Source organism: Patagioenas fasciata, chromosome Z (assembly GCF_037038585.1).
Source record: "Patagioenas fasciata isolate bPatFas1 chromosome Z, bPatFas1.hap1, whole genome shotgun sequence".
Taxonomy (NCBI): Eukaryota; Metazoa; Chordata; class Aves; order Columbiformes; family Columbidae; genus Patagioenas; species Patagioenas fasciata.
Genome location: NC_092560.1, coordinates 73,683,647 through 73,699,686, shown reverse-complemented (window position 1 = coordinate 73,699,686; position 16,040 = coordinate 73,683,647). Strand labels below are relative to the sequence as shown.

Below are 16,040 nucleotides of genomic sequence, written 5' to 3'. Positions count from 1 at the left end.
CGCCATCTGCATTTCAGTCCCCAGGGCAGATTCAGCAGCTCCTGGGAAGATGACAAGAGCCACCGAGCTGCTCAGCAGTGTTTAAAACATCTTAAAACAATTGTGCACGGGAACTGAACTTCTTCTGCAAGAGAGACAAATGATGGGTGCCCCATGAGCTGCTTAATCCACACGCATGGATATACACACATGCCCATGTGCACATGCATATATTCACTGCTTTAAGAGATCTCGAGTAACATATTTGCGCTTTTCTTTTCTTCTTTACAAAAAAAGCATTAAAAAGCCCCCAAAACATCACATCTTTACAGAGAAAACCACTTTAAAACAAAGCATTATTTGATTGTTAGTGTCCAGAGTTGAATGCTGACGCATAATGGATGAAAAGAGGAAACGTGGCAGAAAGCTGGGAAGATTATACAGCTAAGTAGTTAAGAGCCTGGAAATGCTCAACTTAAATTTACGTGTGGAATCGCGACTCCACCACTCTGAGTAAATACGCTGGGATAGGAGGAGTTGGTGTACCTGACGTGTTTCCAGACATAGGTGACAACACAAGGTGACAACATAGAGCAGCACGGCCGCACACACCCATGGTCCCGCTCCCACGCGGCCCGGGATGAGCAGAGCTGCCCACGTGCAAAGACCCCTCAGCCCATGTCTTGTGGAAGACCCTGCTGCCTTCCTCCTCCATTTGGTGCTTTCTCTACCAAGCTACAACAGTCACATTTTCCTAGATGTGCACAACACGCTGGTCCTCAACATGCTGCCCAGGCACACCCTGATCAGTCCACGTTTTCACCCCATTACCCGCCATGCATCCTCTGCATGATTATTCAGACAGCTCATGGCAAAAACAACAGAATTTCCAATACAATCCTTTACCCTTTGCATTCTGCTTTTCATATACAGTATAAGCTGCTGTTTTATTAAAAAAAAACCAAAATGAACAAAACACCCAAATAACCAAACACTCTCACTGTAAAAATAATTTCTAGTGCTGCTATTCAAGCTTAAAAATGGTGGAAACTTCCCCAGAACCTGCTTACCATCCCCCAGTTCCTCTTCTCTCCAAACCAAGAAAGCCAAAGTTGATCTTTTGCAGAGTCTAAACTTCATTATTTCAGTTCAAAGGGTAAAAACTTCAGCAAAATACAAAACTGGCAAATAAAAAGCTGCAATGGAAACTGCTTTTTATTCCTCCCCCTTCAACACGAACAGTTACACATAGTTTATACATAGTTTGCACATCCTAAGTAGTTCTTGTTCATTTTTCAAGGCACTGCAGCAACTACCTCAGAGTCTACTTTAGCATCAAATGCTTTGCAGCTCACAGCTCCATGTAATCAGATTCATTTGAAGAAGAAAATAATTACAACAGCCTGAAAAAAAAAAAGTGCCTATGATTTGGCCACCCTAATGAGGGAGTCATTCCAGAAAAGACATAAGATCCAAACCGTCAGTGATTAGGCTACAACCAAAGCATCACCAACTCTCCATAAGAGAGAGGGGGATACCCAGAAGACCACAGAAGTGTTTGGAAGCGAGCCAGGACTTGGTGGATCACACAGAGTGATGTTGGAATTTACCCTTCAAGCAAGAATACTCTTTATTAAGTGGAAATGCCTCCCTTGTAGAAAGGTATCAATCATTTGCACCAACACACAAAAATCACGTAGATGGTGGTTTTAAAGCTGGGCAAAAAAGTCAGCACCCAGAAGCAGTGTTAATGCTGCGTTGGAGTTGGGACCTCGAAAGCTCGTCCAGTCCAATCCCCCTGCTGGAGCAGGAACACCCAGATGAGGTTACACAGGAATGTGTAACGTTAGTAGAAAAGTCTATCATTCTACCCATAGTAACTATCAGACTTAAAACATTACCTTTTAAATTATAGCCACTACTGAATAACACACAAAAGACCCCCCTCTTTTTGCTGTTACTCATCCAACACGTATCTACGTGCATGTAAAATAAAATACCAAATAGTATTCGATTCTTTAAAAATAAAAGCCTTTGGAAACACTCACAATGAACAGTACCTGCAAATAGGCATCTGAAAATATTTACCACCTATCATCTTAGAACACCTCACATACCTCGGCAGTTTCTGCCTCTGCCCTGGTGCTGGCAAGTCTGCGGTCAATGCACCAGCAAGGCTGGCCTCCGCCTCCTCCTCCTCCAAGAGTTCCTCCTGGTGCTCTATGCGAACTGCACCGGCCCTGTCACCTACATACAGCAAACCATCGGTTTATAGCCGGTGGCTGAAAACAGGTCAAACCTGTTACCCACTCCTGATCCTCCCTTCACTGCAGAAGCTGCAGCTGTGAATCTCCTCTTGGCAGCATCTCCCAAACCAGTGTTTGCAGAAGAGAGGAGGCAGCCAGGAACTTCTGACCTCGAGTGGGCCCAAGAGGCTGTAGCAGGCTGGAAGCACAGTGTAGCTTCAACACCTGCACCAGGACATCCACGGGGACCGTGTCCTCCTCTGGTGGGCTGAGGAGGTCTGGCCCCAAACAGATGGCCAGTTTACGGGCTGTCATCCTGGTGGTGTCAGAGTTCCTGCTGGTGTTATGGAGCATGGTGAGTAGGTGCTTGAGGAGGAGGATGTTTGCCTTGGGCAACTTGCTGGCCACCCTGAGGGAACAGCAACACAAAGACAATAAAGTAGGCGTCTGGCGAAGAATATGGCTTTTTCAGGCAGGTGGTGACTTTGCAGGCAAGTCCTGTGCTCTGGCAGTGCCGGCCACACTTACTGCTTCAGCCCTGCCAGCCTCCCCTGTCTGCTGGGCTTCTGCAGGGTGTCCATCCACTGCTGGCAGAGCTCTGCGTGGAGGAACTGGGAGGGGATCTTGCGGAGGAAGTCATGCATAGGCAAGGGCTGGTGCTGATTTTGCGGGTCACTGCCTGGAGACGGAGGACGGGGCAGTTTACTCACCCCCCACTCCCAGCAGAGGTCCTTTGCAAGACTTTCCTGTCCCACTGACCTGCTGTACATTGATTGCCCGTGCTGTCCACGTGAGCAGCAAGATCCCACAGCAGGCACTGAAGAGGAGCCGGCTTTGTCTCCAAGACCCATCTGGGATCTCTCTGATGGGGAGACCGCCTCTCGGGAGGAGCCAGTGGAATCTGGACCCCCTGGCCAGATGTGTTTCCCTGGATGGGCTGGGGCAGCATGCTGTCCTGGCTGCAGACATCTGACAGGGGCTGGCCAAAGAAAGGCCCCCTGTCTCCAGCGTCCGACATTCCTTGCTGTGCAAATGGCCAGGGCAGCCTCCTCCACCTCCTGCATGTCTCACCTGCTGCCAAGGAGAACAGAGCAAAGAACCACAGAGTGGAAGTGCCAGGCAAGAATTCCTGGGCCCTCTCAGTTCTGTCCCCACACTGTTAAGCAAATGAGAGAAGCATCATTCAGGAACAAGGGACCCCAGGGTCTCAGCTCTCTCTCTCTGCAGAGCCATGGGGACAGACATGTCCTGTGAAAAGGGCAGCAGCAGCCCCAGTGCAGCACGAGTGCCCACCCGCGAGAAGAAGGAAGAGGGGCCTTCCTGCCCCTGTCTTCCCCAAACTCACCAGCTGAGAGGTCAACTCCAGCTTTTCTGCTGGAGGGGACAACTGGTGGTGGCCACTGCTCTGCACCAGCCTGCAAGGAATGTGCTGCGCTGTGTTCCACCCACCAGCTGATGCCCCCAGGAGGAACAATCTCCTGGTACCGCGCCTTTCTCCTTCCCATCTTGGGGAGAATTAAAAGTCTCCTGCAAGCCTGTGTGTCTTCCTTCTGCTGCAGGACTATTGCCACGCGGGAGCTGCTGGGGCTGGTTGCACAGCTGTAGTCCTCCTCTTCAGCCCCGTAGGAGCGCAGCAGCCTCCAGGCGTCCTCGCTGCAGCGCTCCACGATGACCTGGATGAGGCCACGCACCAGCGGTGCTGCTTCCTGGTGGAAGCCTGCACCTTCCTCCCTCTTCAATGGATTCACAGCATTTCATCCATACGTCTATCACTGTTCCCCACATCCACCTGTTCTTCTGTACTTAAGGCACCGTTGTTACAGGAACAGTAAACTTCAGCAATACCAACTGAATTCTTCAGGATGTCTTTTTCTGTCAGGAAAACTGAGGAAGGAGGACAAAAGGCTGCAGAGGACACATCCAAGCACTGTGAGGGACACGGAATGGGACCACTGTGACTTTCCAAGCCAAGTTTGTTCCTGTGTGTCTCCAGTGACGCACACATTGCACAGCCCTCGGTTTGTGAAACTTGCTGCCATCAGCCCAGGAGCTGCACAGGGACAGTGCTCAGTGTGAATTCCCTGCAGAAACATGTGCTGCTCTGCTGTGGAGCACCAGGGCTTGTTGTGTGCTCCAAGTGGAGCTCCTGGACTCCAGAATGGCCTGGGGAGTCCAAGCAACAGTTTTTATCAGCAGAGGGCAGGGGCTCTGACCGAAAGGGCAGCCCCTCACACAAAGGCAGCACCTGGAAGTGGCAAAGTAGGCCCATGGAAAGGTGCTGGCAGAGCTGCCCAGACAGGAATAGTCTGATTAGTCATCCAGTAGGCACCAGCTGTACTTCACCAGCAGATAACTGGGTAGTGCTCGGGGCCTCAGCACTACACCTCATTTTCCCTCCCTGCTGTGGCAATGACCAATGCCATGCTCCACAGGCTGGGACAGAGACACCTCTCCTTCCATCCCCCTGCACGGTGGATTGGAGAAGTCCCACTTCAGCTGGACTATTGATTCCAAGTGATGGGCAGATCTGAAACTGTTGGCCCACATAAGTGAATACCTGGGTCCTATCTGGATCAACAGGACAACTTAGGGGCCTGTGACCCATCTCCCATCTCTCCTGGCTACTTCCTGGAGCTGTGAACCACTGATGCCCTGTTCCCTGGCGTGCATGACGCCACAATGGCCACCCCCAGCCCATCACACGTTGTACGGGCCCTCACACACATATGTCTGTGCACAAGTAGCTGTGGCCTGGGCCCCAGTGTCTGAGGTGCCAGGTCCCTGTCAGGCTGGAGGACTGTGCCTGGAAGGGCACATGGACACAGGGAGCTGAGCCAGGATCCTCCCTCCCTCGGCAGTTGGGCTCCTCAGGCCTCCTCATGCACCTCAGACACTCTTCATGGGTCCCAGACATGGCTGCACCCCATGAGGGCACCCACTGGGCCCAGTTCCCAGAGCCAAGGTGTCCCCTGAATGAAACAGCCCAGTGCCTTGAGGATCATGACCCCCAAATGTTGCCAGGCTCCTAAAACTGTTTCTTGGGGCAAGATGGGGAACAGTCCTAGTGCCAAAGGATTTTGTCAGGGAACTGTGGAAAGGGAAGGCTACGGGAGCATCGTTTCCTTTTGCTCAGCTAGGAAACATCCCCATGGCGGAGGGAAGGCAGAAAGCCGGAGGAAGGCCTCAGCCTGCAAAGGGCAGAAGGTGGCAGCTTTGAGAGGGCCTGTGATACAACACTGCTGTGCACCAGACTGACAGCCACATCATCTGGTTTGTTTCTCCATTTGCATTTTAATTCTCATTGGGGCAAGGCCTCCACCTCTGTCTGGCCGGTGTCATTCGCTTCCACGATCTTCCCATGCACCTGCACTCGATAAATGCAGGTGTATCCTGGTTTTCCCCAGTTGCTCTCTATGACAAGTTTCAGAAAGCGAAAGGCTCTGGGGATCCCATTCTGCAAAGAAACCACAGCAAAAAGCAGTGTCACTCCTGGGGTGTAACGAGTGAGAGCAGGCTCCACATGTCTGCCTGTGCCAGCCCGTCCCCTGCTCCAGGACCAGCTCCCGCCCTGGCTGAGGCAGCAGCTTCTCCTCCTTCCCTTCTCCCACCCGGATGGCAAAGGACCTGAGCCCTGCACAGCAAACTCTGGGCCACAGCGAGCGTGGTGGGCAGCTCTGGAAACCTGAGACTCACTGGGGCTGGGGCCTTGCCCTGGGGAAAGTCCTGCTGCTGGGGCAAGGTGCTGGGTGTCCTCCCTGCCACCACGTGCCCGCTGGGTGCAGCCAGAGCGCTCCAGGGACCCTGATGGCTGCGGGGCCAACATGGCCCTTGTTCTGCTTTTGCAGCCCTGCCGGAGGCCACTCTCCCTCCCAATCCAGCCAATGTTTCTCTGGCCTGGGGTCAGGCCCTTGCCCCAGCAGGGACCGTCCACACTCCTTGCGCAAGGGACTTGCGGCAAACCAGCATTTCTGCCCTGGCCTCTTGCCCACACACGCTCACTGCACCTGCAGAGGGAAGGTCTGCGGCGGGTCTTTCTTCACAGTGTAGGTGAATCTCCCCAGCACAGTTTCCTCCTCGCCTTCCTCATCCAGTCCCTTGGAGATAAAGCACAGGGGAGCAGGTCACATTCGATCTGATCACGAGAAAATGCTCTTGCCAGACCCAGGCCCATGTTCCGAACCGCATTCCTGTGGCTCCAGTACAGCCTGGCACAGGATGCGGTGAGGCTGAGTCTCCTCCTTGTCTCGTGCTCAGGGTCATGGAGGTGCTGATCCAAAACACGCTGAGCAAATCTTAGGGGGGTCACCGCCCCATGTGTCCCTTGCAATGTCCCCTCAGGGAACAGCAGAACTTGGGAGCACAGCAATCTCAGCAGATGCGCAGAGAGCATCAAGTCCCCATTACAGCTTTTCCCCGTGCCCGGTCCCAGCTCCCAGTGCCCGGCAGAGACTTACAGAGACGGTGAAATCTCGGGGGGCACTGCTGACAGTCCCTGGTTGAGAGGCTGCGTTTGAGGTGTGTTGTATGACGACAGCTGTTGGTTGTATTTGTGTGGGCAACCGGATGAGCACCTCACTCCGAGACCCTTGGAATGGCCAGCAGTATCCCGGGGATGTGTCCGGCTGAAAGCAGAGGCCAAGAGCAATGAACATGAGGCCATGATGGGCCCCGCTGGGCTCCCATGCAGCCAGAAGCACAGTCGGCACTGCGCCCGTGGGCCGGGCTTGTGCTCCACACGAGCGGTGTGTTGGGAAGCGGGCAGAAGCGCCCGGCTGTGTTCCTGGTTTTGAAAAGAGGACAACAGCCAGCCAGTGGGAACCATCTGATACCCTGCACCGGAGTCAGGGCTTTCAGGAAACCTCTCATTTTGGCCAGCAGCTCTGCAGCCTACCCCACCCTCAACTGCCCCATTGTGAGAGGCACAGTCAGAGCTGTGGTGGGAAAATGGGGTCCCGAAGGAGAAGCTCCTTGAGCCAGCAGTGACCAGGGATGGTGAGCAGCAAGCTCAGCGCAGCTCAGGCCCCTTGTGAGGGCAACTGCCGTGTTCTAGGGAAGCCAACCCCTGTGTCAGACCTCAGCTGTCATACACAGGACCAGTGGCCATGGTCTTGAGGAACACCACTGGCCTGAGGGGAGATGCCCCAGGGCTGGCCCCCAACTTTCTCAAACACAAGAGAAGCAGCACTGAGGGCTTTTTCTACTCTACCTGCACAAAGCTATCCAGACGTGGTGGAGCACACAGGAACCAAAACACACTACAGAACCCTGTGCAGTGGTTGGATGATTTCTGCAGGTCGATGGCAGCCCCTGAAGGCAGAAGAGAGCAGCTGACTGCAAGAAGCCTCAGGCTTGGAGGAGCTGGTGGCTGCAGGACACTTGCGGGGCTGCCTGCCAGCCCTGCAGGCAGCAGCAGATGCTTGGAGGTGCCCCAGGGAAAGGAGGGGATCCCCATGCCTGCTGATGGTGTTTCTCTTCCAGCAGCACAATGAGAAGGGCTGTGGGTGCTGGGAGGCAGCAAGCCCCATGGGAAGGGCAGTAGACCCAATGCAAGGCTTCGCTGTGTGGACAGCAGAGAATGAGCCGTCCACTCCCTTTTGTTCCTCAGTGAGGCTCAGTGCAAAGGCAGAGGGCAGAAATACTGTCCAGGGCATGGCCGGGGCTCCAATCAGCGCTCTGACAACAGGGCTGGCCTGAGCACATGGGAGTCGTGCTCTTGGCCCCTGTGGTTTTGTGCCACCTCCCTCTGCCCCAGGGAGCAGAGTCTGCAGCACAGCCTGCGTTTGGGAGCGCTAAGCACGATGAGCTCAGTGCAATAACAGCCCTGCCTGTGTGCGCCCATCCGCACCTGGGGTTTTCAGAGCCCAGTCAGACATCCCCGTGTTTGCAGACTTTGCGTCTCTCATTTGCTGAAATTCCTGGGAAAGACAGAAAGGAACAGGGAAATGACCACGTCAGACCTGGCCAGGAGAAGAGGCTTTACAGTGGAGCAGCTCAACCAGCAGCCCCTGGCAAGGGACGGGTGTGTGGGCTGAGCAGGAAAAGACCACACGCTGGCCCAGGAAGGGCTTTGTGTGGAGCCCTGCTCATCCCAGCCCTCCTTCCAAAGTGCAGGATCACCTTCATCATAGCACTGATCTCTGCAGCCAGCCGTGACATCTCATCCCTCAGCTCTTGCACCTCTTGGGCTTGTTCCCTCCACAGAGCAAGCGTGTTCCTGCAGTCAGGAGGAAAGCAGAGCTTGTCAGAGAGCTGCCTCGTCCAGAGGCTCCAGGCCGGGCAGGAGCAGAGACAGAGGTGTTCGAGCCCTCTTCTTTCCCCAGTTTGCAAGTGCTTCCTTCCCGCTCCAGGTTTAGCAAAAGGCCCAGGCAGGAGCGAAAGGCACGAGCCCTGGGCACTGTGCGAGTGAGCGCAAGAGCGTGGGCTCATCTGCCAGTATCCAGCAAAGCTGCTGCGGGTCAGGAGAGAGGAGAGGGCTCTTACCGCAGGGACCTCAGCTCGGCTGGAGGGAGCCTCAGCAGCAACTGAAAGAGAAAGGCCCTCATTTGAGTCCCAGAGCTGCCGGGACTTTCCAGAGCCAGCGGCTCTAGGGAGACACAGCAGAAGCTGGTGCTGATTTTGTGGGTCACTGCCTGGAGCCAGAGGTTGGAGCAGTTTACTCAACCGCACCACCCCCAGGACAGCTCCTATGCACGACTTTCCTGTCCCACTGACCTGCTGCACATTCATTGCCTGTGCTGTCCACATAAGCAACGACATCCCACAGCAGGCACCAGCTGCAACCAAGACAGAGATGCTTGACCAGAGTTCCTAACCATGCCCATAGCCCCGCAGTCTCCTCCCACACCAGGGTGGTAAGAGACGGGCTGAGCACATGGGGAAGGGGTGCAGAGAGACTGCGGATCCAAGTAAGGACTCTTTCCTGGGGCTTTGGGGCTCTGCAGAGCCCCGCTTCCTGGACATGCTTTGCACCCCAAAGCTACGCTACCCTTCCCCTGCATGCAGCAAGCATCTGGTGACCTCCCAGACCTGCAAAGCTGGGAGGTCCAAGGCCCCCACTGGTGCTGCAGCACCTCAGCCTCTCACTGAAGCTCACAGCCCGCGTGCCTCTGTGCCTCTGCTGGCACTGGGCAAATACTCACTGAAAACAGCAAGGCTCATCACAACTAGGATTCCTGAGTTTGTCTCCATTTTCAGGGTGACCACCTCTTTCCTGAAAACACATCCTGGTGTTAGCAGTGCTCAAGGGCAGAGTCCTGCAGAGAGGGCTTTTCTCTTAGCAGCCAAGGAGCAACAATTTAGATGGAAGCCAGGGGATCTCCTGTTTAGGAGCAGCTCCAGCCTCCCTGCTGCTTGCCCTGAGCCACCAGCACCCCCCATCCTCATCTCCATGTCCACACCGGACACGTGTTGTACTCACAGAATGGAGATGCCTGTGCAGATGCATCTCTGGAGGGAGAGCACGACGGCTGCCAGGCGGTAAGCAATGCTGAAGACCAACCCTGGGCAAAGAAACCGGAGCAAAGGCTGAGGACCCTTCTTGAGGATGCCTGTCCGGGCATGTGCCAGAGCCCTGCAGGGAGGTGGGTGCTGGTTTTCCCTCCCTGGGGCAGGAGCAGGGCCAGGCTTATGGGTGCTGGTTGCACCCTGGGTGTGGAGGAAGAAGGGCCGGCAGGATCCCCTGGCAGGCCGGGCACCGGTGGCGTAGCTGGGGAGGGAGGGAGGAAAGGTGGATGATGCCTTGGCCTCTCAGCTTCTACCATCCTGGGGTACCCCATGGTTTTGACAGTATCCCACAAAGGCATGGACATGTCAGCTGGCTCCCCATGGTCATGCTGGCCCCAGGACTCCCTTGGGAAGGGATGTCGCCAGTCCTGCAGGGCTATGGGTGCTGGCTGAACCAGACACACTTGGTGTAAACACGGACTCAAAGGCATCTCTGAGTTACCTTCCTTTTCTCCAGCACTGCATCTGCAGCGTGGTGGCCCTCTGCAGTTGGTGCCCTGGTCCTCCTGGGAGGGGATGCACCTATGGAAGAGAGAAGATGGGGCCAATCTCTGCATCAGCTCTGTGCCACCTGAGCCAAGGCCCTGGCCAGAAGACAAGCTTTGGGAAGCCTCCCAGGAGACGTCCCTGCCATGGTGAGATAGGGCAGAAGCAGCAGAAAAAGCAACAGCAGCAGCAGGGGGGCAGCACAACGGCTTCTCAGCACAACTGCCGCCCAGCCCCACAGCACCAGCCTGCCGCTGGGGAGGCCGTTCAAAGGCCTGGAGAACAGCAGGAACTCGTGAGTCTCCTGGGGGGACCCTGCACAGCAGGACCGTGGAGTTTGGCACTGGGGGGTAGAGGCACTTTCATCTGAGCCTCTTGTCAACTCCCAGTGGGTTTCTCAAGCTCTGCCCGCAGCCCTTGCTGGCTTCTCCATACTGTCCTGCAAGCCACACATTATGCTCTGCATGTCCCACCCACCAGCTGATGTCCCCAGGAGGAACAAATTCCTCGTACCTGTTCCACAGGACCTGAGTGGCCCCAGCTGCACATATGCCCTCCATATTTTGAGCGCCTTGGAGTCTTGCAGGAGCCCTTCTTCTCCCCATCTTGGGGAGAAATTAAGGTCTCCTGCAAGCCTGTCTGTCCTCCTTCTGTTGCAAGACTATTGCCTGCTCAGGGAAGACCACTTGGGCGAGAGCCTCAAACCAATTGTCGGGAGCTGAGCGCCTGCCACGGGCACACAGCCAGCAGGACAGGACGAGCTCCTGACAGGCACGAGGTTGTGGCCCAAAGTGCCGTGGGGCAGGGCAGCCAGCCTGCACTTCACAGGGGCCTGGCCCCACACACTGTGACCTCACAGCTGTGACATCACAGATGGAGCTACAGAGGGCAGAGGGGACAGGGACAGACCCCACAGCCCACTGGCTGCTGTGTTTTGTATTGTTGAGCAGACACCAGTGTGTTTTCACTCATGCCGAACAGTGCTTGCAGAGCACCGAGGCTTCCCCAGTTCTCTGGTTGTCCCCGTGCACGTGCTGCCTTCATCTTCTTCAGCATTTCCTAACATAGTTTCCTCAGGAATTCATGCTTTCAGTCCTTCATTTAATGTATTGATAGGCTGCTGTTTTATGGAGATGCCTTTTAGAGAAACGTTTCAGAGGTGGTGGGCAACCCCCAGGAAAGCACAGCTATAATACGAAGCAATGGCTCCAAGAGCTCTACAGCTTCCGTGACACATGGGCGCTGTACTCCATACGCTGTTCTCCATTTCTGTCCTTTATTTCCCTACCATGAGCCTACGAGGTACAGCAGGGCAAATGGCTGTGACACTCGCTGCTCCCATACACTGGCAGTGCCAAGGGATCAGAGCGCTGAGGAACTGGTGGTGTCAACAGCTGTAGAACTCGAGAAGCATTAGTAACGAGAATTCAGTGGGTATTCAGCCCGTTCCTTGACAGGTCACTCTTCTCCATACCCGGCTTCTCCACTGCTTTCAAGGATGCCTGAAACTGAGGTCTACTCACATACACGAAGACCTTGGCACCGGCACCAACACCTCTGATGGCCAGTTGCGTCCCCACGGGACCTGCGGCAAAACCAGCTTCCGCTCCTGCCTGCTCTACCCCTCCCTGTGGGTGTGCAGCTGCATCAAGATTTCCTGGGGAGATGGCACCACCGACATGGCCCTGGGGCTGTGGGGACCCACGGCCATGCCCCCCAGCAGGCTGGTGCCAGCCACGGTTGGTGCGGGGACAGGGAAAGGCCCCAGGAGAAGGGGGAGAAAGAAGCACCCAGAGTCTGTGTCAAGGAAAAATAAGTTTATTTGCTTTTGCTTCCACTAATGGGAGCTGCGCACTGCTAATGTATCCAGAATCCATGTGGGAAGCTGGGGCAGCAGAAGATCAGACACAGTTGATCCAGTGGAATTTTCTTCACTGGTACTTGTAGTAAATGGTATGAAAGCAAAACTGCTCTCCCACCTGAGCTGCTGGTTTCTCTGAGAGATCAGTATCAGGATGGAGGACACGGCCCTCTTCATTTAAATGAACTGGGATGAATCACCCCTAGCTTCCTCAGGACTGAAACATTGCCTATTGGTTTTGCAATTCACATAGGAATTATATTCCTGGTCACAACCTCCCATTGGACCAAAGGGGTTCTCCCAAATAACTAAACTGAGCAGAGACTGAGTTCTTAAGGTGAAAGCCTGAGTATGTTTCTAAACACTGCACAACAGGTCAGAGAAAATGGGAAGAACAGACCCCAAATCCCCAGCTCCTGGAGCCCAGTTCAAACTGATACGACATATCCCCTTTTACCCTAGGGCCACTAACTAGATTAAAAATGCTACATCCAGCTCCATACACCAGAGTATCCTCCCTCCTCCTCCTTCACCTCTGCACCTGGGTCAGCAATCCCACATCCAGCAGAAAGCAAGCATCCACACTGGTAGGTGCAAAAGAGCAATGTGTGACTGGAACTGCCATCGTGCTTGGCAAACTTGGCCAACATCTAAGGCCTCTTGGTACTAGATTTGTACAACACTGGAATATGTGCACATAAAAGAATAAATATTTTTACCACCAAGATTTATATATATTGTCTTTACCTCTGGCAACAAGAAAGGCAGTAGTTAGATGCCACAAATTAAAGTTGTGGTCCATATATTCAAACAAGCTCCTCATTCGCCTTCTGAGCTGGAGGTTGTATTTAATCCCATTTATTATCTGACTTGCTGTCCTAAAGCGAGATTTAATTAGCATCTCATAAGCTGTCTCTCAGAGCAGACGAAACATTATGACAGAGACACATTATGCCAGCCAGGTCCAGCACAGAGCTATGAATAAGAGATGAGCAGGACATGGTCTCCCTCCCCTGTTGGAGCATGCTGGTGACCAGGTGCAACCTCAAAAGACAAATTAGCAGCCACTGGCAAGGTCTACTTAAAAAAGCATCTTAGCTGACACAGATCCAAGGGGGACAATTACAAATCTACCATTTATGTCTAATAATCACCTTACTAGTCACTCTGCCATTGCCAAGAGTTTGCTTTTACCTGTAAGATCTGAGGAAGTGCTAAGTCTGGATTTTAAAACATCAGACAAAGGCCAGATCACAGATTTTGGCATGACCCCAAAGATTAACACGCAGGTAAAACACGCAGTCCAGTACGCAATATCTGGACTTTTTCAAATGGACACATCAACACTATTTTTTTTTTCCATCTACGCAGATAGTGTACACAGATGGAGTTGATTCTGCTGTCCTTTCCCTACAGGGACATTGTCCTTTTCATTCATCCTGAAGAGAGCTGTGAACTGTGGATTGTCATATGCAGGGAGAGGAGTTGGACTCCATGATCCTTCCAGGTCCCTTCCAACTCAGGACATTGATTCTATGATTCTAACACGAGCTACAGAGCTGATCCATCAGAACTGCATGGTTTTGCTCAAATTTCTGCAGTGGACAGAGTGACTACATGTCCCAAACTGTTCTGCAGGTTTGAGTGCCATCAAAATATTGATGTTGGGAGCCCAAGAGCATGTCCTTAAGCCCTCCTGCATCTGGAAAAGGACGTTAGGAGGGAACATGCTACAATCTGTGACATGAGAGGACCTGGCGTCTGCACTGTCTTGGTGCGTAGTACATGCGATTGCTTCATCCATCTCCTGCTCAGACACCTGAAGTCAAGTGGAAGACAGAGCTCATACAGGGTAGATGTAATGAAGATAAATGTCTGGCTACTCATCACTATGAATACATGACTCATTTCAGATATGCTGCTGGTTTTGAAGATGCAGTAAAGAAGATCTAGTTGGTAGCTCCTAAGCCTGTTCCCCTGCTTCAGATTCCCTCCCTGCCACTCTCCTGCAGAGGCCAGGAGGCAAAGCCTGCTCACTTCATGAAGATCACATCAAAGTGCCACACTGTGCAAACAAATAAAAGATCACCAGACATAAGGAAATAAAATGAAGCCATTGCAGCACAATTCTAACTCAATTAAGTACCGTGCATTGATTTTTCGAGAAAATATCACGTTAAAATACACAAAGACTGCTTTGTACGAGCATACATCAGCAACAGAAGATGTTCTGCGCGTCACCTACTGGATGAATACTAGACTTTCCAAGATGTTAGCTGTCTTTTTAATTTTCATTTCTTTTCTCCTTGCTTTTAAAAAGAAAACCTAAATTGCTAAATGGTAACTAATGTTTCTCTGGTTTAAGAATAAATACTGGCTTACAATATTTGCTAATTTTGTCCTGAATTACTGCCATGCACTTAATTCTTATTACTGGAAAATTCCATATAATTTTATAACAGGAACAACTCATCTACAGGAGTATATGTTTAAAAATTAAGAGCAAGTTAGTTCTGTCAAAAAGTATTTCTATAAACATTGCTTTACATGAATTAGAATTCAGCATAGAGACCAGAAACACAAAGGAAGATTTGAAAGATTCTTAAGCAAATTCAGCAGTTTAAACATAGCTTCAATGCCACAGTCACTCAGAGTAGCAAGAAAAAAGAAAATGTTGCGGTATTTCTCTTGCAAGTACATGAAAACACTGAAGTGAACATAGTCAGCAACCAAATGTACCATGGAGCTTTTGTGCCATAAAAGGAGACATTAAATAACTTTAAGAAGGAAGAGGACTTGTGTCATATTTGTGTTGCCACTTGGTCCAAGTACCAAGAAAAGTGGAAACACTTCACACAAGTAGTTCCAGAAAAAATTAGTGGGTGACTAAGTGCAAAGCAGCAGGGACAGTCTGGCATTGCTACAACTTACAAAACTGGAAGGCATCATTACAACCTGGCTTCTTGCACAACGCAGGCCATAGAGAGAAAAACACGGTATTCTTCATTTGCTGCTTTCCTGACAGCAAGACTCAAATTACAGTGCCAAACAAAAACGAGCCAGATACACTAACAAATTTTCTCCTCCCTTTGCGTTAGGATGCCGACTAATGATGAGGCTAACAGGACCTGGACCACGTTCGCTCAGGATGCCATAGGCCTCACTAAACGCTGCGTGACGCAGACTCACTGAATCTGCTGCCAGGTCACCCCGACTGCAGAGAGACATAGAGCCAGTCAGTCACATCCGCCTTTACAAAAACATCTGTGCTTTCAACTGATGGCCAAGCTTTTTCAAGGATGTAAGTGTCTGGGAAAGATCTGACATTCCTATATAGTAGAAACTTTCAAGGGTTTTGGCAGGGATGCCACCATAAAATTATCTTCTTCTCTTATTCCGAAAAATCAAACTGCTCCATCACAGTTTTCCTGGTGAGCAAGGAAACAGAAGGCACTCTGCATCCGTGTCAAAGCAAGACGTTTGCTCAGCCTCTCTGCACCAGTGTCTACACCACACGTTGGGCATGGATCACACAGTCCCAACAGGTCTTCAGCACAGTTTCTCCTCCTGAGTGATGCTTGGAGCACGCACCAGCATTTATGCGGGAACACAGAAAGGTGGAAGATTTCCTCCAACGCTTTTTGAAAACAAGGCCTCCAGGAGAGGACCAGCAAACAACTTCCTGTCACTTAACCCAATGTAAAGCACAGGGGAACCCTCGGAATGATTGCTTGTCTCTCACGGCTCCTTAATGATATCCAAGCTCTATGACAGACTAAATGAGATGGGCAGGTCAACCCGCAGCAAGCCGGGCAGACAGACGCTAAGGGCAGAAAAGCGCTGCTGCAGCCATGGGCACAGTCAGCTGCAAGAACATCTCCCCCAGCTCTTTTTAAGAGAGTTTCAGGTGACCAAGCTTTTAGCAGAGCTCTGAAAATTCACTCCCAATCTGAGGTCTCTGGATG

At 52.2% G+C, this 16,040-nt stretch overlaps 1 long non-coding RNA gene across 2 annotated transcripts; it reads right to left on the bottom strand.

Moving 5' to 3' along the window:
• Positions 1-5,496: 5,496 nt before the first annotated feature.
• Positions 5,497-8,133, bottom strand: LOC139826483 (uncharacterized). Of its 2 annotated transcripts, none has more exons than XR_011736574.1 (4): positions 8,071-8,133; positions 6,680-6,847; positions 6,230-6,319; positions 5,497-5,679 (listed from the first exon to the last, which is right to left on the bottom strand). It is a non-coding gene; the product is annotated as an uncharacterized lncRNA (long non-coding RNA). The 2 variants fall into 2 exon arrangements; XR_011736575.1 differs by lacking the exon at positions 8,071-8,133 and adding an exon at positions 7,432-7,500.
• Positions 8,134-16,040: the final 7,907 nt, after the last annotated feature.